At 41.8% G+C, this 27,502-nt stretch overlaps 1 protein-coding gene and 1 pseudogene across 5 annotated transcripts in view; one reads left to right on the top strand and one right to left on the bottom strand.

The window, feature by feature from the left end:
* Positions 1-27,502, bottom strand: part of RASGEF1B (RasGEF domain family member 1B) — a 612,828-nt gene that overhangs the window by 428,519 nt on the left and 156,807 nt on the right. The window lies entirely within an intron of this gene.
* Positions 16,807-17,301, top strand: LOC112859053 (large ribosomal subunit protein uL23 pseudogene; annotated as a pseudogene).

Raw genomic sequence — 27,502 nt, 5'->3', positions numbered from 1 at the left:
GAAGGTGCATGGCAGCCTCAGGGCCTGAGCTTTCCCAGGAATCCTTTTCACCGCGGCCAGTGAGGTCACACTGGTTACAGATTCCATGCAATTCATTTTAAAATGCTGGGGAGCCTGGGTGGCTCAATCCCTTAAGCATCCAACTTCAGCTCAGGTAATGATCTCACAGTCTGTGAGTTCGAGCCCCGCGTCAGGCTCTGTGCTGACAGCTCAGAGCCTGGAGCCTGCTTCAAATTCTGTGTCTCCCTTTATCTGACCCTCCCCCGTTCATGCTCTTTCTCTGTCTCAAAAATAAATAAACATTAAAAAAAATTTTTTTAATGTATTTTACAGGCCCACTGTGTGCTTGGCACAGAAGACCATAAAACGTACTTTCATAGCCTGTTGGCAGGAGTGAAAAGCAACATAAGCCCTCTGGGTGAAAGCCTTTCACTATAGAAGCCATAAATAAAATTTTCCTCTTTTCTTCTAACACGTGAACATGGAAGGTACATGGTTGTTCCATTCAGAGCAGAACTTGGTAAGTTAGACTATGTTTGGTGGCAAGCAGAAAAGCAGGGAGAAAACAGATTTTGTAAAAGGCACATTCTGCGTGCAGAATTACTATATAACACCAGCACTGGCTCTTAATAGTGGAAGGTGAGCAGAGCAATCCATCATTAAACAAACTCACTGATAACTGGGCAAGCATATCAAGGGTGTCCAGAAGAACGCACAGAGCCCTCCACTTGAAGCCGGAGTCATATTGTTTAACCTTGAGTTTTCCCGGAGGTAAACAGGAAGGAGGCCTTTTATACTGGCACTTTCAGGAAGTGCTGCCTAAGACCATCCAAAAGCAAAAGTTCCCTCTCCTGTGGGTCCTCTCCTCTTCCTTTGCTCTCCTTCTGAAAGAGCGGACCCAGGCCGGCCGACTCCATTTTGTTCTGTGTCTTCCATCTTGAGTGACTATGTCCCCGACACGGCCCCCTTTCCGGGAAAACCGCAGAAAGAAATTCCAGCTCAAACCTCAGACCATGCCTCCTCCCCTTGAGCACCTTCCCGCTCACCCGTTCAAACTTCCCGTTCAAACCACGCTTGGCAACCTGCGCAACGGGACTCTGACCCTTCCCCAGCCAATCGGCTAAGGCCACAACCATTACCCCACCAACCGCCCCTAGATCCCTATAAAACCTTTGTGCTTTTGAAACTCTCTTGGGGCGCCTGGGTGGCGCAGTCGGTTAAGCGTCCGACTTCAGCTCAGGTCATGATCTCGCGGTCCGTGAGTTCGAGCCCCGCATCGGGCTCTGGGCTGATGGCTCAGAGCCTGGAGCCTGTTTCCGATTCTGTGTCTCCCTCTCTCTCTGCCCCTCCCCCGTTCATGCTCTGTCTCTCTGTCTCAAAAATAAATAAAACGTTAAAAAAAAAAAAATTAAAAAAAAAAAAAAAAAGAAACTCTCTCTCTCTCTCCCCGGCATCTCACCGCTGCGTTGGTGCAGGTAGGGGACTGAGCTCGAGCTAGCTTGAATAAAGGCTCTTTGCTTTTGCATCGGACTCGGCTCCCTGGTGGTCTTTGGGGATCACGAATTCTGGGCATAACGCTTCTTTTCCCTTCCCTTCTCTTCTCTCATAGGTACAGTTCCCAGGAAACAGATTCTGAGATGGGGAGTCCTGTGCAGGAAACTTCCTGGAAGTGGGCTGGGAACCACGCTGTTAAGGGTGTAGGAACCTGGCAGAACTGAGCAGAAGGAGAAGCTGAACTCAGTTGCAACCAAAGCCTCAGCCAACTCCGCTGGGAAGTGCAAATCTGGGATGGCTCTTCAGAGACTCTGCAATGGGTCTTGGTAATGCCACCTTGACTAGGAGGGGTTTGACCTTGGAGTAGGCACCTCCCTACAACCAAGGGCAATCTCTGGGAGAGGACCTGGCTATGAGCCTTCAGCAGCCAATACACTCCCACAGCTAGGAAATAAAGGAAGACCCAGGGGGCCCATCTCAGCTCTATTTCCCTTCTCTTACTCTCTGTACTTTTCCCTCTCCTTCCCTTCTCTTCTTTCCCCATGGCCCTGCGTCCTTACACTCCTTTGTTCTCCTTGGTCTATGGGATAAACTTGTAATAATCCCATTCCATCTAGCTCCACTAGAAAGGAGTGAGAGTCTACAAAAGAATCATTTTTCACACTGACAATATCTAACTTCTCTTAGCACATCTGTAGTAAGTTTTGAAGGAAAAAAAAAATCCTCTTTTTATCTAAAGCCCACAGTACCAAACAGGCACCATATGTTACCCTAGCCTTAGTGTGTGCCATGGCCCCAGTAGGAGTTACTAATCTACAAATCTCCACCTCTTCCTCTAACTTAAGACCTGAGACTACATATTCTCTTGGGTTGCCCTCCTAGTTCTGTATGTGCTATGGTCATGGTTAAAGAAAAATGTTAACACAGTAAGTATCTTACTGGAATTGAAGTATGAAAAAGTAACATTTTTTAATGTTTATTTATTTTGAGAGAGAGAGTGCATGTGTACATGGGTGCACATGTGCAAGCAGGGAAGGGGCAGAGAGGGGATCTGTCAGCACAAAGTCCAATGAAGGGCTCGATCCCATGAACTGTAAGATCATGACTTGAGCTGAAGTCAAAAGTCAGGCACCAACTGAGTCCCCCAGGTGCCCCAAAATGTAACAATATTATAACATCTCTTATATATTAAGTACTACTACTAACTACTTCAAATATATGTACCATTTAATATTTACAACAATCACACAGGATAAATATATTATCCCCATTTACAAGTAAGGAACTGAGATCTAGAGAGGCTGTGAACTTGCCTGAAGTCACAGAGCAGGTAGTGCTAAAGATCAGATGTGGTAGAGATGGCAAACTATCCACTAAAATCCATATTTTTCTCATCCATGGTGATGGGTGTTGAGTCTCTTTGAGAAAGCTGCCCAGCCACAGACCACATGTCCTGCCCCCCTTGTTCCTAGGTAAGGTCATGTGGCTAATTCTAGTTAAATGAATGTGAACACAGTGATGTGTGTTGTTTGTGCCCTCTTTATACTCTCTTCCCGGTCTGCCCACCAGCTACAGTGGGCTCTGAAGCCCCAGTGGAAAGCAGAGCGATGAGCTGGAAGGAGCCCAGGCTCCTGAATCACCAAGTAGAGGAAGGCCACCCATCAGTCATGGACACCACATTAGACTATTATGAGTGATGACTAGAGTTCTGTTGTACAAAGTCACTGAAGTTTAGGGGCTTACTTATTATAGCAGCTATCATTATCTTAATTAGTACACAGGATGAAAGCTAGACTTCCCTTTATGTGCATTTATTCATTCAAATAAATGAATGGTAAAGTTTAAATAACCTCTCCCAGCTAGGTATATACTAGAGACTGGGGATATAAAGATGCATGTGACACAGTCTCTTCCTTCTAGGGGCTCATGGTGTAGTGAAGAAAAGAGATGATTTGCAACACTATGGAAATACTGAAGGGCAATGACTGGTTCTGCCTGCCTCATTTATGGAGGTTCTCCCCCTATGTAGGCACTGAGACATTTGCATGACAGTCCTATTCTTATTTATCTTTTCTAAATTTATTACAATAATACAAATTGTTTCCATATGGATATTCTGATAAACATAGAGAAGTGTTATGAAGAAAAAAAAACCTCCTTCAAATCAATTCTGGGGAAGGAAGTGGCTAGAATTTAAAGTTAGACAATATACTCAATGAGTTATGCAGTCTTGTGAGAGAAAGAAAACCAAGTAGAAGAAAAGAGACCAAAGAGATGTATATCTGCACATTCACACATTCCTCAAACTCTGAAGCTGGCCCAAGACATTCCCTTGCATATTCTAATTCTGTTTCCTTTGGTAAGAAAAACCTTTTCTTGCCCTTCTGGGCCTCAACCATCTTTCCATCCTTACCCATTCCTCCACATCTACTCACATGTCTCCACTGTCTCCATTCCCCAGGTAGTTCAGCCTCTGCCATCTCTTTCCCTTTTTATGAGCAGCTCCACATTTACCATTTAGTAGCAATTAAGAACTTAATTGTTCCCTAAGTATTTTGTTTACTTACCTTCCAACGTGACTGAAAATGTCTTAAAGACCTAAAACATAACCTGATTTTTTTTTTCCATGTGCCTAGAAATGTAGTGAGGACTCATGTGATCAAAAAAGAAATGTCTAATGAGCAACTGACTGACTCTTCCTGGATGATCTCCTGGGACCTTGTGACAGGAATGATTTTAAAGCCTCGAAGAGCTATTGGCTTTAGCAAATGTTACACAACACGCAACTCAATAGGACACTGAGGAAAGACCCAGGATTATGAGCAAGTCAGTCTTAGCTCCATGTCTGTTTCAACCCTGCATGGCCTTGGGCATAGCACTTACATAGACATCTCTGAGCCTCAGTCTCCTGATCTTAGAAAGGGAAAAATAACACCTTCCTCTTAGAAACAAAAACGGTTACATAGAAGAAAACCTTTTGAAAACTCTAAGGGATTTCCTTTTGTATTAAATTAGTGGGTAACAGAATCCAGCCATTCTTGTCCCAAGTAAGTCTAATAAGTATCTTAATATTGATTAAAGAGGGATTACATCTTAGAACAAAACAGCCCTCCCTTCTAAATCCATGCTTCTCCCATAAGCAATCGACTAAATAAATGAAAGATGTGATGCAGTTAACTCCGTGCCCTTTGCTTTCACAACCTAATTTTGCAAACTGCTGAAAAGGCACTTCTTCTCTAATGGAACCAGGAGGGCAATGGCAGACTGTCTGGTCACAAGCCCAAGCTTGAGCAATATGGAGAGGTGTCTCCTGTCATCACGCTGCTCATTAATTGTCCCATATAAGGCGAGTCATAGGGGGAGAGGGCTCTTCGAACATGCAGCAGGGAGGCTATCGAGTGAGGGGAGCCCAGTACTGGGGAGAGGGGGTCTCTTGCTGCTCAGTCAACAAGCTCCAGGCCTTACCAGGGCCTCAGGTCTCCCACTGAGAGCTTTATTTTTCTGTCAGCTGTGACTCCCCTCCTCTCATTAATGCGTGTCCTGGGGTCTTCTTTTCAGAATCTGAGGTAGCATCCTTGAAGACAGCTCTCCTAATTGGTGGAGGGGCGCTGGGAGGTACGCACTCAAACAGACACAAATGTTTACCCAGTTCCTTTCCTCACGCCCTCATTCCAGCAATATTCGCAAGACCCTGGGGCACGGTTTCCTTGAATGTTGTCAATACAGGCTGCCTCCCTTGCCCATACCAGAGGCCTCCTTTGTCTATACCCACTGCATCCCTTTTTTATATATCGTCTCCATGGCCTCTTTACCACTGCAGACTACATTAGTAGCAGAGGCTCCAGGGGCAGGCTTCCAGGGATTGAATACTGGGTCTGTGTAAATTCAGTCAAGTCACTTCATCCTCTGCTTCCCAACCTGTGAAATAAAGGTAATGGTATTTTCCACATAGGGTTATTATAAGGATGGAAATGGAATGGAACGGAAAGCATTTCCAAGCACAGTCCCCGCCACAAAGTGAATGTTCAATAGCAATTATCATCAACCGCCTTCTCTGACCACCTACAACCTAGTTCCTGTTTGTATCACTCCCACAAAACCACTCTCTCAGGAGACAATTTTGCATCCTTCTCCCAAACTAACCCAGCCATTAGACTCTTCATCTAATTCTCTCCATTACTTTAATTTTTTTTTCAACGTTTTTTATTTATTTTTGGGACAGAGAGAGACAGAGCATGAACGGGGAAGGGGCAGAGAGAGAGGGAGACACAGAATCGGAAACAGGCTCCAGGCTCCGAGCCATCAGCCCAGAGCCTGACGCGGGGCTCGAACTCCCGGACCGCGAGATCGTGACCTGGCTGAAGTCGGACGCTTAACCGACTGCGCCACCCAGGCGCCCCTAATTCTCTCCATTACTTTAAACATGATACGTCAGTTCTATGACACCAGAATACTGAGCACTTTTCCCATAGGTTAAGATTGTACTTGGGATTTCTATGCAAAGATGCAGAGCACTACGGACAGCCTGGACAATTCACAATTTCCTTCCACTGTATTCAAATCTTGGTGTGATTTGAAAATATGAATTTGTATGAAAAGAAAGGAAGAAATTCTCACACTATCAATGATGGGGGAAAAGCTGCAATATGATTTTTCAGCCATAATCAATCACTTTCATGGTCTCCCCATCCACTTTCACAAATTTAAGAAAAATGTTTTCATAAGATCAGTGTTTCAGCTTTTAGCAAAAGGGAAATTTAAGAGAAAAAAAAAGTCTTTCCATTCAGCAACTTATTTAGCCATTCCCAATTATTTTCCGTTATAATTAAAGTGATTACTGCTGGATTTTCAGTTTCAAGATGGTCCAACCTCTCCCATTTTAAAAATCACCCTAATAGTCAAGGAAGTAAAAATCAAAAACAGGAATTGAATCTCTGATCAGACTCTGAGACAATTTTAATTCTGAACTAAATTATAAGACAGCAGAAAGCAATAGAGAAGTAAATGACTTGCCAGAAAGAAGGAAGAACACATCTAAATGCTTACAAAGGAAGATAATGAAGAGAAGCAAATTACAAATACCTACTGGATCCAGACAGGCTAGCACAGAAGGTAGGATAAAGCTGCGTCTGACCACCCCTCTACCACTGCTGCAGGAAGAAAGTGAGGGTCCACACTCAGAGACAAGAGGCAAAAGGGAGAGTGGAGGTGAGGTGTGCAAATTAAAACAGGGAGATTAAGTGAAAGTCTGCAGACTAAACAGAGGCAACATCCAGAAGACTGGAGAAAACTTCTCTAGAAAATCTTAACCACCCCCAGACGAAACACTACAGATTCTGACATTTGAAGGTCCCCAGTGAAAAACCCATGTCATCGTAATGACCCTGCAACAAAGCCCATCATCTGAAAAGTCCAAAGAACAGACACAACTTCCAACCAGCTTTCTAAAGATTCACTCATAAACATGAATGGACAGCCACAGACTCCAGGCATCTGAGGAAAGTCTGTAACACTAAGTGAAACAAGCAAACAAATAATGAGGAAAAAAAAAAAAAAACTCAGAAGAAACTAAAACAATGCAGGAAGAAAATCAAAACTACAAAGACACTTTTTCAATATTCTCAGGGGTTCTGAAACTCTTCTCCCAACATGCCCAAGGGATATGACATATTCATGGCAAAGAGGTTCAAAAGTGCCTTCCTCTCCTCCAAGGGTGCATATTAGCATCTCTACCGGTGGAGGGAGAGACTAGAGCCATGCAATGAAAACATACTGTAAAAATAAACATAAAAAAGAAAATTCTTCTAGATATTAAAAATATTGCTAAAATTTACAAATAAAAAACAGTGAAAGAACAGTAACATTAGGTCAAGGAATTCACCCAGAAAATAGGACAAAAGTACAAAAAGATGGTAAATAGGACAAAAAAACTTCAGAAGGTAGAGGTTTAATCTAGCCACTAGGAATTCTAAAAAGAGAGAACAGAGAAACCATTAATGAAGAAATTCTCAAAGAAACAATTCAAGGAAATTTGCCAGAACTGAAGGACATGGGTTTCTTGCTTAAAAGACACAGCAAAATGAGTCAACTTCAAACCCATACTGAAGATAGCATTGTAAAATTTGAGAATACCAGAGATAAAGAGATCTTAAAGGTTTGTAGCAAGGAAAAAGTGGTCACAGGAAAAGGATCAGAAATAAGAAAAGCATCCATCTTCTCAAAAGCAACATTATAAACTAGAAGTCAGCATAGTAATAGCTTCAAAGTTTCAAAAGAAAATAATTTGAAACCAAGGATTCTAGATTTAGCCAAACTATCAAGTGTCAAAGTCCAGCAAATATTGTCAAATATTAAAGTCTCAGAAAATTGACCTCTGATAGCTTTTCAGGAAGCCAAGGAGGATTAAAAAACAAACTAAGAAAGAAAAATGATACACATCCTGGTCACAGGAGAGAGAAGCAAAGTGAATTAGGCAAAGGACAGCAGTCCTACAGCAGGTCCAGGGAGCAACCACTCCAGGGCGGAGCAGAGTAACTGACCTCTTTAAAAACAGAGGACAGGGGACGTGTGTGTGGCTCAGTTGGTTAAGCTTCCGACTTAGGCTCAGGTCATGATCTCCTGGTTCGTGAGTTCCAGCCCAGCAGTGGGCTCTGTACTGACAGCTCAGAGCCTGGAGCCTGCTTTCGATTCTGTGTCTCCCTCTCGCTCTGCCCCTCCCCAGCTCACTTGCTCTCGCTCGCTCTCTCTCTCTCTCAAAAATAAATAAACATTAAAAACAAAATTTTTTTAAAGAGGATAGAATATAACAGATTGTTAGATAGGTTTGACTCTGAGAAAAATCTCAGGAAAGACATTTTACAAAGCTGCTGGAGGGTATCGGAAGAGTTGAACCAAAGATCCGAAGGCAGTGAAACAGATAAAAATAATGAATGAGGCAATTACTAATTTCAGGAAAAATAAAAGGTTATAAAATAAATAGGTGAAGAGGAGTAAGAGAACACTTATCTTGTTGAGCACTGTGTAGAGAATTGCTGAATCATGATACTGTACACCTGAAACTAATATAATACTGCATGTTAGGGGCGCCTGGGTGGCACAGTCGGTTAAGCGTCCGACTTCAGCCAGGTCACGATCTCGCGGTCCGTGAGTTCGAGCCCCGCGTCGGGCTCTGGGCTGATGGCTCAGAGCCTGGAGCCTGTTTCCAATTCTGTGTCTCCCTCTCTCTCTGCCCCTCCCCCGTTCATGCTCTGTCTCTCTCTGTCCCAAAAATAAATAAACGTTGAAAAAAAAAAATTTAAAAAAAAAAAATTATAGTTCACTTTTTTTAAAAAAGGAGAAAAGGTGGGGCGTCTAGGTGGCTCAGTCAATGGAGCGTCCGACTTTGGCTCAGGTCATGATCACACGGTCTGTGAGTCCGAGCCCCGCATCGGGCTCTGTGCTGACAGTGCAGAGCCTGGAGCCTGCTTCAGATTCTGTGTCTCCCTCTCTCTCTGCCTCTCCCCTGCTTGTGCTCTCTGTCTCTCAAAAATAAATAAACTTAAATTTTTTTTTTAAAAGAAAAAAGGTTATAAAGTAAAGCAAATGGAATCATAGCCTATCCGGCTCAGTAAAAAATAATATTTACTTAGTAAAAATAATAAAAAACCAGGAACACACACGAAGTTAACCCAAACTTGTGAAATAGCAGTCTTGAAAAGATATAGAAGGTAAGAAGACAGGGTATGAGACTGAAAATTCTGGCTTCATAAAATAGGAAGTCAGAGTACATGAAAAGAGCTGCAAACCGTTAACTGCCTCTGGAGAATGGCATTGAGGGAGGGCACGGATGACCGCTATTTTTTCACATGTAAGCCTTTTAGCATTATTTGACTTTTAAAACCATGTGCGTGTATTTCTGTGATGAATTTTTTAAAGCGAAAAAAAAAAAGGATAAAATTACAATACAGTTAACCCTGTGCCCTTTCTTTTCACGACTTAAATATTTCTAAAATACACTGGAGAAATAAAAAACCTTTTCCATTCATGGAAGCAAGCAACGCGATTGTACTAAACTTATTTTATTTAAAAGATGTGGTTATAAAGTATTAAATCTTCCCCCTCATCCGTCCTTACGGCCCACAAATTACCAAAATACAAAGCTCTTTGTGATCTTTTTTTTCACATCGTTATTACTCACTCATACTTGTAGGTGTTTAAAACCAACTTAGAACACTGGGAATGTTTTTATGACACAGTATCACAATAAACACATAGGAAACATCCTCCCTCTTATTCCATTTTCCATTGCTAAAACATGAAACAAATGCAGACATTTGTCCTGAACTATCTAGCATATGAGCCTAAGACTCTTAGCAGTGATATTTATGATTTTTATCATGCTATCATTAATTAGGATTAATTATAAACTGAGGGCTGTCATAAATAAACAAACACCAGGAGCTATCAATTTTCTAATGTCATGAAGAATATGAAATTAGAAAGGATTCTCCCAGAATTTATCAGAAGGGTAAGGCGAAAACAATAGTTAAATCAGGAGTTCTGAGCCCCTTTTCTCCCTAGCACGCTTAAGGGATAGGACATATTCTATTGTGGCTCACTAGTGACCTCACCTCTCCCACAGGGAAGTATTATTAACATTTATACTAGTGGAAGAAGAGCCATGGGTAGTTTGAAAAATGCCCCCTAAGTAATTCTAGCAGGGCCCTGTGTCCTGCTATCCCCACTCATGGGCATGTTTCCTCTTCTCTTTCTCCTCCCCACTTTGCTCATTTCATCCAATGGAGATATCTAGTTTAGGGATCAAATTAAAAAGAAGATAGATGTCACCATAAGGCAAAAGATAAGAGCTCCAAGCAACAAGGAGATAGAGTATTTATAACTTGCCTCCAACACCACTCAGACCCCCCCTTTTCCAAGTCTTTGTTGATTTTCTAGGCTTAATGTTGATACTGGAATAATTTCAGAAAAAGGGAACAGGGCGTGTCAGAGACAACTTCTGACAAACTTCCCATCACTAGGGATGCCCATATTTCCCTTCCCCAGTTGCCATCCAAGCAGGGACTCAGCACATTCTTACCCCATTTCTCCCTCACATTTCCCCTAACCTGCTTCCAAAACATACTTGTTTGTGTGCTTTGGTTAATTGAAACAGTAAGACTAGCCAACATTGACTAGACTCTTATTAACACTCAATATTTTATGAAAAAAAAAAAGTTTGCACATGTCATTTGAGATTCTGTGTCCATAACATTTTGATATCTGAAGAAAATAACGATAAGGAGAAAGGGCTTCAGACTCTCAAAGATTCTTGTTCTAGCCCGGGGTAAATCACACATGATTTCATACAACTATTCATTTCTTTACCTGGTAAACAAAAAGAGCAAGGGGGCATTTAGTTAGGTCTGAGGGCCCCTTCCCTTCAGACTCCTCTGACCCCATCATCTTCATTGCTTCAGAGTAGCTCTGACCGTACTAGACTATGTTGATGTCCATTGTAGGATTTCATTTGAAACACTTTCGAAAATGGCAGGAAAGGTTCCTTCCAGCTCCAGCCTTCTGGTAATGCTATGGCATAGGCTCTGAGAACTTCACTACAACACTGTCTTATCTACCCATTCACATCCCAGTTTAATGTTTCCACTGTGCTGACTGTATGGCCTAGACACACATGTCTACATTGGAGATGTCAGGTCCAAATTCCTTCGAATACAATACAGGGCCTTTCCATTTGATCTGGTTAAACCTTTCCTTTCTCCTCACATTCTGCCCCTCTCTGACTACCCCCTTCCCATCCCAACAACACATACCCTTTTCTTTAGTACCTAAAGCTCCTGTCATTCCCATGTCGTGCCATGTTCCCTCATGTCTCAGTGCCTTTGTTCATGCTTGTTTCTCTACCCAGCATTCCTTCTGTCTACCAATGTCTCTTGAAAACTCATATTCATCTTATAATGATCAACATAAGTATCACCTCCTCTAAGAAGTCTTTCCAAACTTCTTCAGGCAAAATTACTCTGTTTCTTGTATTCACTATATTAAAAAGCATCAATTACAAAATATAGTTCACTATTTATATATCTATTTCCTGTACTAGGTGGTGAGTTTCCAAAGGACAGAAAATTACTCATATTTCTATCTCTAACATAGAACCTGGCACAGTTCTGGAAAAGTTACCCAGTATTTACTGAGTGACTGTGTGAACAGGATAGAAGATAAGAGATAGCTAGTGTTAGTGCACTTCCTGGGTATAGTCGCTAGCCTAGCATCGCATGCAAGGAGGAACCTCACAAAAGATCTGTAATAGTAACTGTAGCAAACATACCTGGTGCCCTGACTGACCTTCTTTTGGGCTTGCCTCTGATCTCAGAGTTAGTTGGTTACGTGAGTTAGATTCACTTTATGGTGACCACCTCTCTCCTAGAGAAGATGCAACAGTGGATACTTGACCCCCGAATCCACGGGTCCTATTGTATATTGCATCATCTAGAAGGACCCTGTCTGTTAGGATTGAGAATGGCCTCATTTTGGCTCAAATATGGCATCAGTCCATGTCTACAACTGGCAGGGTTGGGATGCCATTCCCCAGGATTCATTATATGCACTGAAACAATACTGTGCACCCCAAAGCTGGTGCTCTGTATCTCAAAGCTGGAAAACAAAGGTCTGGCCAGCAAGGAGTGCAAGGTTGACTCTTGTCATCATTCCCAGTGACACAACTGTTTAACTGGGATTTCTCGTTTCTACAACTTTAACCTTTGCTAAAATAGAGGCTCTGGTTCTTGGAAGCCAATACTTCTCCATGAGACGCTGAGCTTGAAGCTGTAAACCCGCTGGTCACTCAGGCTCTTCATGCCACTGGATCACAGGTAAAGAATGGAGTTCCCATACTAGCAGAGAAACTGGCTGTGACAATCCTAAGGAGACAGAGTCGCTGCTACACAATGGGTAAAAAGGAGGAGTAAGTCTGGATATCTTGGGATACACTGGGGTGTTTCTACACCAACTGATCACAGAGAACAAGCAATTGTAGGAAGCCAGTCAACCCAGGCTTCGACCTCCCCACCAGGGGTGAGGGTCTGGGTCACCCACTGAGCAAGCATCCTCAGAAGTGTTGGTTGTGGATGAGGGAAGTCAAGAATGGATAGTGGAGGAGAGAGATGATGGCTATCCATTGCAGCCTCAAAATCAGCTGCAGCAAAAGGGCCTGTAGCTGGTTGCATTGATAAATCTTTTCTTAGAGACAGGGACAGCCTAGTCTTTGAAGAATCAGTGACAGAATAGAATTCATGAAGCGGATTTGTGGATCTGAGCAACACCAAGAGCGTGGTAGTAGCAGACAGAAGACTTTGGGCACTGGGGTGAACAGTGCCACTCGTGTCTTCGCTCCCTGCCTGCTAACAGCTTGCCCCCAGTGTGCATGACTGAGCCCGCCCACACCACTGCAGGGACCTCAGTAGCACAGCTGTATATTGGATTACCCTCCGTCTCTGCCTCACAACCCCCACCCCCTCACTGCTGCCTGCTAGCATCATCTCCAGAATAAACCACCTTCACCCAAGTCCTCGTTTGGGGCTATGTTTTCAGAGGAATCCAAGGGAATACCCTGATCATGTTTAAAACTGGCATTTTCAAACCAGCTTTATAACCCTGCATTGTCTCCCCAATAGACTAGCTACTTAGGAAAATATTCCAGAGGCGCCTGAGCGGCTCAGTCAGTTAAGGCTCCAACTTTGGCTCAGGTCATGATCTCATGGTTCATGAGTTCAAGCCCTGCATCAGGCTCTATGCTGACAGCATGGAGCCTGCTTGTGATCTTTTCTCTTTCTCTCTCTCTCTCTCTCCCTCCCTCCCTCCCTCTCTCAAAAAAACACTTAAAAAATAAATATTCCAGAGTACTTCATTTCTTTCAAAACACATTTATGAGTAATAGGAAAAGTGATAGAGTGGTTATTATTCCCTGTATTTTTCATTTTTTAAACAAATGCAGGAGACTTGGAGAGATTATATGTCTTGCCCACTGCCGAAGGGTTTATAAGTGGTGGAGACAGGGTGCTGTGTATTGATACCCATAGTAGCTATGGTGGGTGTCCGTACAAAGCTCCTTTATAGGTCAGTTTACCCATCCCTCAGAGGCTGCAGTGTTGCTGCTAGGAGCTCACAGCTACAACCTTTCTCCAGAGAATGCCCTCTGTGGAGGTTACATACTTATACCCCATGCAGGGGCCACCACAGTCAATGACTGAATGAACCAAAGTTCAGCCACCCTGTCTCAACATGGGGCTTCTCTGTGGTGTCATTCATGCTCCAGAGTTCCCCAGGCAATCAGGTCATGGCTAGAGGTGAGCTAAAACACATCTATGCTTATCTTCTCCCTCTGCCCTGTCCTGTGCCCTCACTTCTTATAGAGCCCTTGCTCAATACATCACTTGCCCATTCTTGTCTCTAGTGACCCTCACCTAGGGCAAGATTTGTGTTTTATAATTGCTAGTCCAGTGTATTCCCCATTGCAGAACTCCACACGGTTAAACAAATGATAGCCTCTAGGGGCGCCTGGGTGGCTCAGTTGGTTAAGCGTTAAGCACCAACTGCAGCACAGGTCGTGATTTCGCAGTTTGTGGGTTTGAACCCGAAATGGGCTCTGTGCTGACAGCTCAGAGCCTGGGCCTGCTTTGGATTCTGTGTCTCCCTCTCTCTCTGCTCCTTCCCCACTCGTGCTCTGTCTCTGTCTCTCACAAGTAAATAAACATTTAAAAATATATAAAGAAATGATAGCTCCTTACTTATCACTACATACTTGTTAATGCTGGATAGATATTTTCCCTCTGTCTTAGAAAACTCACATAAACTCATATCCCAGCCTATCTTGTAGTATGCTAATAAGGAGAATGTCTTTCTCACATAACGACAAAGATATTGTATTTTTAGGGATAAACTTTGAAATAACTCAATCACTATATTACAGCAGTTTCATTTTATACTACGTTATATCATTTGCTAATTATGAAATGTTACTAATCTAAGATGGACAATAAAGAAACTCACAGGTCAACATAATTAACACGTCTCATTTTATAGCAGTATATAAAATAAACCATCAGCTCCGAAGGGCCTGCCTAGAAAATAAGACTATTATCTCCATTTTCCCACTTTATTCTCTTCTTTAAGGTCTAAAATGAGGTAAATTTCATGGACTTTAACTGTCTGAAAATTCTCACAAGGACAATGGTTCGTTTTGTTGGCAATCATCCCTGAGAACTGGTAACTGTATAACTCAAGGTCTAACTGGAAATCAGAAACCACCTATTTATCTACATCAGAGACTTTAGTAACAGAGAATTGATGGCACAGTTAATGGAAGAGAGGCTGAGAAACCCAACAGAAAAGCAAGACAGCCCAGAGACTGGCAATAGCAGAAAGCCACCACCAGTCCTAAAGCTGGAGGAATCACAAAAGAAGGCAGGACTTGGGGTCTCCTGCAGGATCTGGGGTCCTGGCTTCTACCACCCTCTAACCCTAATGTCCCCCATAAGTTGACCCTTGCCAAAGACCAACAGACAAGGAGGAGCCTGGGAATCAATCCAGCATGGCAGGTCCGATCCCCTGTCACAGGGAGCAAAGCAGAAGATGAGCAAGGAAGGTACACACAGACAACAGTTCCGGGGCCAGGACATTGACATGCACACATCGCAACAAAGCTCTTCCACAACAATCAAAGGCCCCCGTGTGAGAAGCAGCTCGTCAAGATCATTGCCTGGAATTCTAACACCAGAGAACAAAACAAGGGGGAATATAGTCTTTGATTTTTCAGCTAATCAAATTATTCATCAAAACCACAGGGAAAGCCTTCCAATTCAGTTTTGTAGCAGCCCTTACATATATTTCAGAAACGTTCTCACTAGCATCCTGTGGAGTAGCGTTAGGAACAGACCAGGCAGCTTTGCAAATGTAACTGGTTTGTTGTTGTTGTTTTAGTCACCTAGCCTTCAAGCCCTTCTATAAAATGTAAATACTTGAAGCCTATCTTCTATGCAGGCTTGAACTTAAGGGATTACTGAATTTAAAAAATATGTTTATACATTTTAGGATGAGAATTATAATGTGCAAACTAGGTATTATAATTAAAGCTTGCAATAATACTCATCATTAAATAAAAGAAAAAGTTGATTCAAGCATAAAATCTTTGAAGCAAAAAATTAAATTTAACAAAGAAAATCTATTGTGCAAACTGAACAAGCACTCAATAATGTAATAAATCCAATGATTTCTTTGAATTATTTTTTCATTTTTTTTTATTTCAAAGGTAATATAATCAGAAACCAAAGTATAAACAGAAGCCGTACATATGAGTGAGTGGGATTTGCGGAAAGCAGAAAACTTGGAAAATACCAAAAATGTCATAATCCCACCAGCACAAATACTGTTAGCATATTCCTATCTGAGTCATGAATCATTTATTGAGAGCTCCAAATGGGAGGCATTATCAAGAGCTCTGTGCTAGACAATGAATGATATCCATTTGATTACAAGTCTAAATCAAGATCACAACTTTCACTTGTTCATAGCACAGAGAAGTGATGGGGAATAGAAGCAGGAAAAAGAATGCATTTGTTACCCTTCCTACCATATTCAGTGACTCAGGAGTCTGGGTCCGTGGAAAGCTACCACGACTCAAAATATCACAGAATGCAAACCGATTTTGTGGATTCCCAACCATTTCCTATCCCCAGTTAGAATCACATTTCACAGACTCCATACATAGCTCCTTAAGAGAAGGAAATTCCAAAAGAATGAAAACTAAAGTTCCATTAAAGAACATTTTTCTCACCTTGCTTCAGTCTACAGACTTGTCCTTAAAAACGTTTAAATCTAGGGTCAGACTTTGGTTCAGGTCATGATCTCACAATTCATGAGTTTGAGCCCCACATCAGGCTTTCTGCTGTCAGCACAGAGTCCTCTTTGTATCTTCTGCCCCCCCGCCCCTCCCCCACTCACATACACTCCCTCTCAAAAAAAAAAAACAAAACATTTTTTTAAATATTCAAATGTAGCAAAATTAAACTCTTACTGCTGAAACTGTAAGACCCAACAGGGTCCCCTCAAATCTAGAATCTGTACCACACAATTCAGCACCAGATAACTGTATACTGTTTCCATTTGATACTTTTATATGTGTTGTTCTCAGTTTCCATTAAGATTGTAAACTAGGTAGCCACCATCAGATCTCACATTTCCCTAATATCCAACAACCCACCTCACCCACCAAGCACCTAGCACATGCTCAATAAGTACTTTTCATACAGCCCTTTCATAATGATGGCGCCAATAGTGAGGAAGGAAGCCCTTGACCCTCCCAAAACTGAAGCCAAAGCAAAGGTTTTGAAAGCCAAGAAAGCAGTGCTGAAAAGTGTCCACAGTCACCAAAAAAAAAAAAAAAAAAAAGAAAAGAAAAGAAAAATCCATACATCATCTACATTCTGAAGGCCCAAGACAATGAATCTCCAAAGGCAGTCCAAATATCTTCAAAAGAGCACCCCCAGGTGAAACAAGCTTGACCACTATGCCATCATCCAGTTCCCCTTGACTACCAGGTCAGCCATGAAGAAAATAAAAGACGAAAACACTCTTGTGTTCATTGTAGATGTCAAGGCCAACAAACACCAGATCAAACAGTTTGTGAAGAAGCCCTAAGATGTTGACGTGGCCAAGGTCAACACAATGATCAGGCCCAATGGAAAGAAGAAGGCATATGTTTGATCAACTCCTGACTATGATGCTTTGGATGTTGCCAACAAAATTGGGATCATCTGAACTGAGTCCAGGTGGCTAAATCTAAAGTATTTCACCATTAAAAAAAAAAGTAGGAAGATGGCGGCTTAGGAGGACGCTGGGCTCACCACGCGTCCTGCTGATCACTTAGATTCCACCTACACCTGCCTAAATAACCCAGAGAACCGCCAGAGGATTAGCAGAACGGAGTCGCCGGAGCCAAGCGCAGACGAGAGGCCCACAGAAGAGGGTAGGAAGGGCGGCGAGGCGGTGCGCGCTCCACGGACTGGCGGGAGGGAGCCGGGGCGGAGGGGCGGCTCGCCAGCCAAGCAGAGCCCCCGAGTCTGGCTTGCAAAAAGGGGAGGGGCCTGACGGACTGTGTTCCGACAGCAAGTGCGACTTAGCGTCTGGGAGGTCATAAGTTAACAGCTCTGCTCAGAAAGCGGGAAGGCTGGAGGACAAAGGGAAGGAGAGCTGCTGAGCCCCCTGATGACAAGGCTCAGTTTGGTGGGGAACAAAGGCGCTCGCCAGCGCCATCTCCCCCGCCCATCCCCCAGCCAAAATCCCAAAGAGAACCAGTTCCTGCCAGGGAACTTGCTCGCCGCGCAAACACCCAACTCTGCGCTTCTGCGGAGCCAAACCTCCGGCAGCGGATCTGACTCCCTCCTGCTGCCACAGGGCCCCTCCTGAAGTGGATCACCTAAGGAGAAGCAAGCTAAGCCTGCCCCTCCTGCCCCTGTGCACCTTGCCTACCCACCCCAGCTAAGACGCCAGATCCCCAGCATCACAAGCCTGGCAGTGTGCAAGTAGCCCAGACAGGCCACCCCACCCCACAGTGAATCCCGCCCCTAGGAGAGGGGAAGAGAAGGCACGCACCAGTCTGACTGTGGCCCCAGCGGTGGGCTGGGGGCAGACATCAGGTCTGACTGCGGCTCCGCCCACCAACTCCAGTTATACACCACAGCACAGGGGAAGTGCCCTGCAGGTCCTCACCACGCCAGGGACTATCCAAAATGACCAAGCGGAAGAATTCCCCTCAGAAGAATCTCCAGGAAATAACAACAGCTAATGAGCTGATCAAAAAGGATTTAAATAATATAACAGAAAGTGAATTTAGAATAATAGTCATAAAATTAATCGCTGGGCTTGAAAACAGTATAGCTGACAGCAGAGAATCTCTTGCTACAGAGATCAAGGGACTAAGGAACAGTCACGAGGAGCTGAAAAACGCTTTAAACGAAATGCATAACAAAATGGAAACCACCACGGCTTGGATTGAAGAGGCAGAGGAGAGAATAGGTGAACTAGAAGATAAAGTTATGGAAAAAGAGGAAGCTGAGAAAAAGAGAGATAAAAAAATCCAGGAGTATGAGGGGAAAATTAGAGAACTAAGTGATACACTAAAAAGAAATAATACACGCATAATTGGTATCCCAGAGGAGGAAGAGAGAGGGAAAGGTGCTGAAGGGGTACTTGAAGAAATTATAGCTGAGAACTTCCCTGAACTGGGAAAGGAAAAAGGCATTGAAATCCAAGAGGCACAGAGAACTCCCTTCAGACGTAACTTGAATCGATCTTCTGCACGACATATCATAGTGAAACTGGCAAAATACAAGGATAAAGAGAAAATTCTGAAAGCAGCAAGGGGTAAACGTGCCCTCACATATAAAGGGAGACCTATAAGACTCGTGACTGATCTCTCTTTTGAAACTTGGCAGGCCAGAAAGAATTGGCACGAGATTTTCAGTGTGCTAGACAGAAAAAATATGCAGCCGAGAATCCTTTATCCAGCAAGTCTGTAATTTAGAATCGAAGGAGAGATAAAGGTCTTCCCAAACAAACAAAAACTGAAGGAATTTGTCACCACTAAACCAGCCCTACAAGAGATCCTAAGGGGGACCCTGTGAGACAAAGTGCCAGAGACATCACTACAAGCATAAAACATACAGACATCACAATGACTCTAAACCCATATCTTTCTATAATAACACTGAATGTAAATGGATTAAATGCGCCAACCAAAAGACATAGGGTACCAGAATGGATAAAAAAACAAGACCCATCTATTTGCTGTCTACAAGAGACTCATTTTAGACCTGAGGACACCTTTAGATTGAGAGTGAGGGGATGGAGAACTATTTATCATGCGACTGGAAGCCAAAAGAAAGCTGGAGTAGCCATCCTTATATCAGACAAACTAGACTTTAAATTAAAGGCTGTAACAAGAGATGAAGAAGGACATTATATAATAGTGACAGGGTCTATCCATCAGGAAGAGCTAACAATTATAAATGTCTATGCGCCGAATACCGGAGCGCCCAAATATATAAAACAATTAATCATAAACATAAGCAACCTTATTGATAAGAATGTGGTAATTGCAGGGGACTTTAACACCCCACTTACAGAAATGGATAGATCATCTAGACACACGGTCAATAAAGAAACAAGGGCCCTGAATGAGACATTGGATCAGATGGACTTGACAGATATATTTAGAACTCTGCATCCCAAAGCAACAGAATATACTTTCTTCTCGAGTGCACATGGAACATTCTCCAAGATAGATCATATACTGGGTCACAAAACAGCCCTTCATAAGTTTACAAGAATTGAAATCATACCATGCATACTTTCAGACCACAATGCTATGAAGCTTGAAATCAACCACAGAAAAAAGTCTGGAAAACCTCCAAAAGCATGGAAGTTAAAGAACACCCTACTAAAGAATGAGTGGGTCAACCAGGCAATTAGAGAAGAAATTAAAAAATATATGGAAACAAACGAAAATGAAAATACAACAATCCAAACGCTTTGGGATGCAGCGAAGGCAGTCCTGAAAGGAAAATACATTGCAGTCCAGGCCTATCTCAAGAAACAAGAAAAATCCCAAATACAAAATCTAACAGCACACCTAAAGGAAATAGAAGCAGAACAGCAAAGGCAGCCTAAACCCAGCAGAAGAAGAGAAATAATAAAGATCAGAGCAGAAATAAACAATATAGAATCTAAAAAAACTGTAGAGCAGATCAACGAAACCAAGAGCTGGTTTTTTGAAAAAATAAACAAAATTGACAAACCTCTAAACAGGCTTCTCAAAAAGAAAAGGGAGATGCCCCAAATAGATAAAATCATGAATGAAAATGGAATTATTACAACCAATCCCTCAGAGATACAAACAATTATCAGGGAATACTATGAAAAATTATATGCCAACAAATTGGACAACCTGGAAGAAATGGACAAATTCCTGAACACCCACACTCTTCCAAAACTCAATCAGGAGGAAATAGAAAGCTTGAACAGACCCATCACCAGCGAAGAAATTGAATCGGTTATCAAAAATCTCCCAACAAATAAGAGTCCAGGACCAGATGGCTTCCCAGGGGAGTTCTACCAGACGTTTAAAGCAGAGATAATACCTATCCTTCTCAAGCTATTCCAAGAAATAGAAAGGGAAGGAAAACTTCCAGACTCATTCTATGAAGCCAGTATTACTTTGATTCCTAAACCAGACAGAGACCCAGTAAAAAAAGAGAACTACAGGCCAATATCCCTGATGAATATGGATGCAAAAATTCTCAATAAGATACTAGCAAATCGAATTCAACGGCATATAAAAAGAATTATTCACCATGATCAAGTGGGATTCATTCCTGGGATGCAGGGCTGGTTCAACATTCGCAAATCAATCAACATGATACATCACATTAACAAAAAAAAAAGAGAAAAACCATATGATCCTGTCAATCGATGCAGAAAAGGCCTTTGACAAAATCCAGCACCCTTTCTTAATAAAAACCCTTGAGAAAGTCGGGATAGAAGGAACATACTTAAAGATCATAAAAGCCATTTATGAAAAGCCCACAGCTAACATCATCCTCAATGGGGAAAAACTGAGAGCTTTTTCCCTGAGATCAGGAACACGACAGGGATGCCCACTCTCACCACTGTTGTTTAACATAGTGCTGGAAGTTCTAGCATCAGCAATCAGACAACAAAAGGAAATCAAAGGCATCAAAATTGGCAAAGATGAAGTCAAGCTTTCGCTTTTTGCAGATGACATGATATTATACATGGAAAATCCGATAGACTCCACCAAAAGTCTGCTAGAACTGATCCATGAATTCAGCAAAGTTGCAGGATACAAAATCAATGTACAGAAATCAGTTGCATTCTTATACACTAACAATGAAGCAACAGAAAGACAAGTAAAGAAACTGATCCCATTCACAATTGCACCAAGAAGCATAAAATACCTAGGAATAAATCTAACCAAAGATGTAAAGGATCTGTATGCTGAAAACTATAGAAAGCTTATGAAGGTAATTGAAGAAGATTTAAAGAAATGGAAAGACATTCCCTGCTCATGGATTGGAAGAATAAATATTGTCAAAACGTCAATACTACCCAAAGCTATCTACACATTCAATGCAATCCCAATCAAAATTGCACCAGCATTCTTCTCGAAACTAGAACAAGCAATCCTAAAATTCATATGGAACCACAAAAGGCCCCGAATAGCCAAAGTAATTTTGAAGAAGAAGACCAAAGCAGGAGGCATCACAATCCCAGACTTTAGCCTCTACTAGAAAGCTGTCATCATCAAGACAGCATGGTATTGGCACAAAAACAGACACACAGACCAATGGAATAGAATAGAAACCCCAGAACTACACCCACAAACATATGGCCAACTAATCTTTGACAAAGCAGGAAAGAACATCCAATGGAAAAAAGACAGTCTCTTTAACAAATGGTGCTGGGAGAACTGGACAGCAACATGCAGAAGGTTGAAACTAGACCACTTTCTCACACCATTCACAAAAATAAACTCAAAATGGATAAAGGACCTGAATGTGAGACAGGAAACCATCAAAACCTTAGAGGAGAAAGCAGGAAAAGACCTCTCTGACCTCAGCCGTAGCAATCTCTTACTTGACACATCCCCAAAGGCAAGGGAATTAAAAGCAAAAGTGAATTACTGGGACCTTATGAAGATAAAAAGCTTCTGCACAGCAAAGGAAACAACCAACAAAACCAAAAGGCAACCAACGGAATGGGAAAAGATATTTGCAAATGACATATCGGACAAAGGGCTAGTATCCAAAATCTATAAAGAGCTCACCAAACTCCACACCCGAAAAGCAAATAACCCAGTGAAGAAATGGGCAGAAAACATGAATAGACACTTCTCTAAAGAAGACATCCGGATGGCCAACGGGCACATGAAAAGATGTTCAGCGTCGCTCCTTATCAGGGAAATACAAATCAAAACCACACTCAGATATCACCTCACGCCAGTCAGAGTGGCCAAAATGAACAAATCAGGAGACTATAGATGCTGGAGAGGATGTGGAGAAACGGGAACCCTCTTGCACTGTTGGTGGGAATGCAAATTGGTGCAGCCGCTCTGGAAAGCAGTGTGGAGGTTCCTCAGAAAATTAAAAATAGACCTACCCTATGACCCAGCAATAGCACTGCTAGGAATTTATCCAAGGGACACAGGAGTACTGATGCATAGGGGCACTTGTACCCCAATGTTCATAGCAGCACTCTCAACAATAGCCAAATTATGGAAAGAGCCTAAATGTCCATCAACTGATGAATGGATAAAGAAATTGTGGTTTATATACACAATGGAATACTACGTGGCAATGAGAAAAAATGAAATATGGCCTTTTGTAGCAACGTGGATGGAACTGGAGAGTGTGATGCTAAGTGAAATAAGCCATACAGAGAAAGACAGATACCATATGGTTTCACTCTTATGTGGATCCTGAGAAACTTAACAGGAATCCATGGGGGAGGGGAAGGAAAAAAAAAAAAAAAAGAGGTTAGAGTGGGAGAGAGCCAAAGCATAAGAGACTGTTGAGAACTGAGAGCAAACTAAGGGTTGATGGGGGGTGGGAGGGAGGAGAGGGTGGGTGATGGGTATTGAGGAGGGCACCTTTTGGGATGAGCACTGAGTGTTGTATGGAAACCAATTTGACAATAAATTTCATATATAAATAAAAAAAAAAAGTAATATTCATATATTTAAGTCTGATTTCAAAATAAAACCCAAACTATTAGATAATAATTGCAAATTACATTCTGGAAGACATTTCACCAGATATTCACACAGCTTTCTCCCTTATTTCATTCAGCCTCATGCACATATAACAGCCCCTCCGAGAAGCCTTCATTGACTACGTAATAGAGAACTTCCTACCACTTTCTATCACCTTATCCTGATTTCTTTCTCTTCTTAGTACTGTGACTGCCTGATGCAGTGTTGAATATACTCCCCACTATAGTGAGAGCTCCACTGTCTTTCTTAATACTCACTGTGTTATCCCCAGGGCCTAGAACACAACCTGGTTCATAGTGACACTCAGTAAGTATGGAACAATTTGTGAATGAATTAAATTTGTACCTATACACACACATACACACAAATATATATAATTGGCTTCGCAAAGGTTTAACTATAATACAAACTTTTATTTTTGAATTTTTATTTAGGCTTTATACATGAAAGCCAAATAAATTTGACTCCATTAACTGACCACTGTAAAAAGCCCAAATACCACAAATGTATAAAGTAAACCATTCATCCACTCTAAAGGGAAGCATCCTGAAGAGCTTGGGGCATAGTCTAGAAACTTCTGTATATACATACAAGCCTAACAAATGATAACCAATGAGTAAAAAGCTGTAAACTTTTAATCTTTTTAAATATAATCCACTGAAATTTAATGTTTTGTAAATATAAAGAATTCTAAGAAAAAGAATCATTTTTTAATCTTTAGGTTTTAAATATTTACTCACTGAGTCTGTTTCCCCACCTGTAAAATAGGGATTAAAAAATAACCCATGGGATTGATACATGATTTAAATGACAAAATATATTCTAAAGTATTTAGCACAGTGTCTACATATTAAAATTTAAAAATAGATGATAGATAAAAGATAAATGAGTTCAGGGACCAATGAAAACCCAAGATAAGGACCTACCCATGACAGTGGAGGATAAAGAAGCTGCTTAGAAATGATGGTACCAAATTTTGAAGGATCACCAGGCATCAGTCAAACCCAGGAACTGCAGGCTGAAGGTCATTTTAGGTTGAAGGAAGAGTATTTTCCTGACGTAAGAATTTTAACAGCTGGCAGCCTAAGAGAGGGAACCATGTTTGCAGAAACATCTTGAAAGGCTACTCTGCAAAGGGAAGGTGAAATCACAAGGCAAGGAAACTCAAAACAAGGTGGAAGCTGAACAAAAGGTGAAGCAAAACTGCAAATGGGTGAGAGCAGAGACCTAAAGAGTGAGAAAACAGAAAACCTGGCAACACAGTGAAAACCCTGTTTATAATTAGTTCAGCCTACAAGCGAGCTCCATTTTACATATAACCACAAAATACTGTCACCCACTTTGACTATTCAATAAATTTCCCAGGAAGAAAGCTATCATATAAATCTTATAAAGACTGAACTTCGATAATTTGGAATGTTGCAAGAGTCAGTCACTAGGTTAGTTTTCTTTTGCTGCTGTAAGAAATCACCACAAACTTAGTGGCTTAAAACCATACAATTTATTATCTGACAATTTTAGGGATCAGAAGTCTGAAATGGGTCATCAAGCTTGCATACTTTCTGAAGGTTTTGGAGAGAATCCCTTTCCTTGACTTTTCTGACTTCCAGAGGCTGCCCACATTCCCTGGCTCATGGCCCTGCACCGTTCCAACCTCCTCTTCCATTGTCACATCTTCTCAGACTCTGACCCTGCTGTCTCTCTCTTATAAGGACCTTGGTGATCGCATTGGGTCCACCAGGATAATATAGTGTAACCTCTCCATCTCAAGATCCTTCACTTAATCATATCCACAAAATCTTTATGGCATGTAAGGTAACATATTCAGTTTCCAGAAATTGGGATATAAGCATCCTTGGAAAAGCCATTACTCTGCTTACCATAGTTTCCATTTTGGGAAATCATGTCACTGACAATAACATTCTTCATGGGTTTTGAATGGCTAATATAAAAGCTCTGTATCAGACTGCACTATTCGCCATCCCATTCTCAATGATTCCAAAAAGAGGTAAACATATCCGACAGCTTTTTATGTGTCTGGTGTGGTCCTGCCCAAGAATTTACATTTGCTTCATTTATTAATTCACTTTCCTTTTATTTCTTCTTATACAATTAGAGAATTTTATTTAAAGTGTGTGTAAGTAGGTCATATTGTCCATACAAATAGTAAAGGAGTCGTTACAAAATGTTAAATATTTACTGCCAGAGGGGGTTATTGGATTTGGTAGGACTGAGAGCCCCTGAGTTAGAGGGTTGATCATTATTTTTAGTGCACTGAGTGCTCCTGGAAAATCTACCAGCTGTATTACAAGTCTGGTTGCAGCATTAGCAGCAAGTCTGCAGCTGAAGGTAATATTCCATCAGAATTAGGCCACTAAAGTAAGCAGATGTGCTTAGAGTGTACTGCAAATCTAACTAACCGATTCTTCCCTCTCTTTCTTACCTCTCAGACACTGGACACTTCTTGGCCGACCCTCTTGGCTCCTGACCCTCTGCCTTCAGCCCCAGGGGCATGAAGAAACTGACTGGAGAGTCAGTGAAGGATCACAGACCACTGGGGTCTTTACAGTTTCATAAAACATCACAGAAGGAAAAACATGGCTCCACTGATGAGCACCCTTCCATTAAAGCAAGAGGAGGCAACACGGCCAGGAAGAGGGTAAAAACAGAGAAAGGACAGGAGGACAGGGCAACTGAGGCTGGGAAGAGAGACCCACGAAACTGGGAATAAGGGCCTGTCAGTCTATTTCAGGTTATGGGGTACACCTGAGGCTATCTGTTAAGCTACAGATGTGTAGAGAATTATGGGGAAGAACACACAGTAAGGAAGCAGAAAACAGGCTGGAGTGACCTCAGATGAACTCCCAGAGACTGAAGCAGCATTTCACTACAGCTCTAGCACTGAAATACATGGGTCCACTTCAGCAGCAGGGAGCCCTTGCTCTCCATTCTGAGCTTGAACTTCATGCAGAAACAGTCTCTTCCTCTTTACTCTTACCTCTACAATAGTTCATTATCCTGGTCTCACAGTCTTTAGGTTTCTGCCTCTCCCTGTATGCATACATATTTCCTGATTCTCTCTCTCTCTCCCCCCTGCCTACACTCTTCCTTCTTCTCTCCCTCCTCCTAACACTGGCTGGGACAGAAACCATGTAGCATAGGAAAACCAATAAGCTATATCTTGCCATCAAATTAATTCAGCTCCCCCAAGTCAGTCTATACGTGGCTTCTCTGAGGTCATGAACCTATCCCTATCCAGTAGGAATACCAGGATAGTAGAGTCATTTCAACATCCACAGAACTTGATGATCTAACTGTAGGCTGAGCCATCCCATAGTACTATGAACACAAGCAGTTTCTGGATAAAAGTGCCTGGATCCTTGCTCTATCCATTAATAGCTCTAACTTGAACAAGCCACTCAACTTTAAGCCTCAGTTTTCTCACCTATAAAATGGGAAGAAGGATGGGAAATAATAGAATTTATCTCATAAAGTTGCTTTATATATTAAACTTTTTTAAAAAGCATGAAAGGTACTTAGCTCCATACCTGGCATAGGGTAAGTATTCCTAAGTGCTGGCCAAATTTCAGCCTGTTGGCCAACAAGACCATTTTATACATCATCAATTTTTTTGCATTAATTTTATTTATAAAATATTGTATTAAATGTTTTAAATCATGCATTAAAGTACTTATCATGATTGCTAAGTTTTTTGGCACCCTCTTAAACTTTGTATCTACCTTACTTCTCATATCCTAGATCTAGACCTGGTCATGGCAGTGATGCTGTGGTCCTGGAACCATCAGCTCAGGCAGCAGCCCCCAGGAACCCTACAATTTGCATATTAATGTCTAGATTTTCCTTGCCACTCCTCCTTTTGTGGCCTATCATATTTCTCCCTCCTGTTTTATCCCTATGTTGGTTTGTCTTGTGATCACATTTTTGATGTTTGAGAATATTTTTGTTTGCAGCATTCATGATTTGAATAATGTCTGGACTTGGACTTCCATCATTATGTAGGAAGCTAGGATATTCATGTATCAGATTCCTAACTTTGGTTCCATTTTAAAGGATAATTATTCTTAGTTTAAACAGAATGCAGAACTACTGTAAGTCAAGGATCTGATCGGAAATGCAAGACTTATGAAACCAAATTATCTTTTACCAGAA

This window comes from Puma concolor, chromosome B1 (assembly GCF_028749965.1).
Source record: "Puma concolor isolate L17-30 chromosome B1, mPumCon1.1.hap2, whole genome shotgun sequence".
In the NCBI taxonomy this organism is placed as follows: Eukaryota; Metazoa; Chordata; class Mammalia; order Carnivora; family Felidae; genus Puma; species Puma concolor.
The sequence above is the reverse complement of the archived record's forward strand: the minus strand, read 5'-3'. Positions and strand labels throughout refer to the sequence as shown.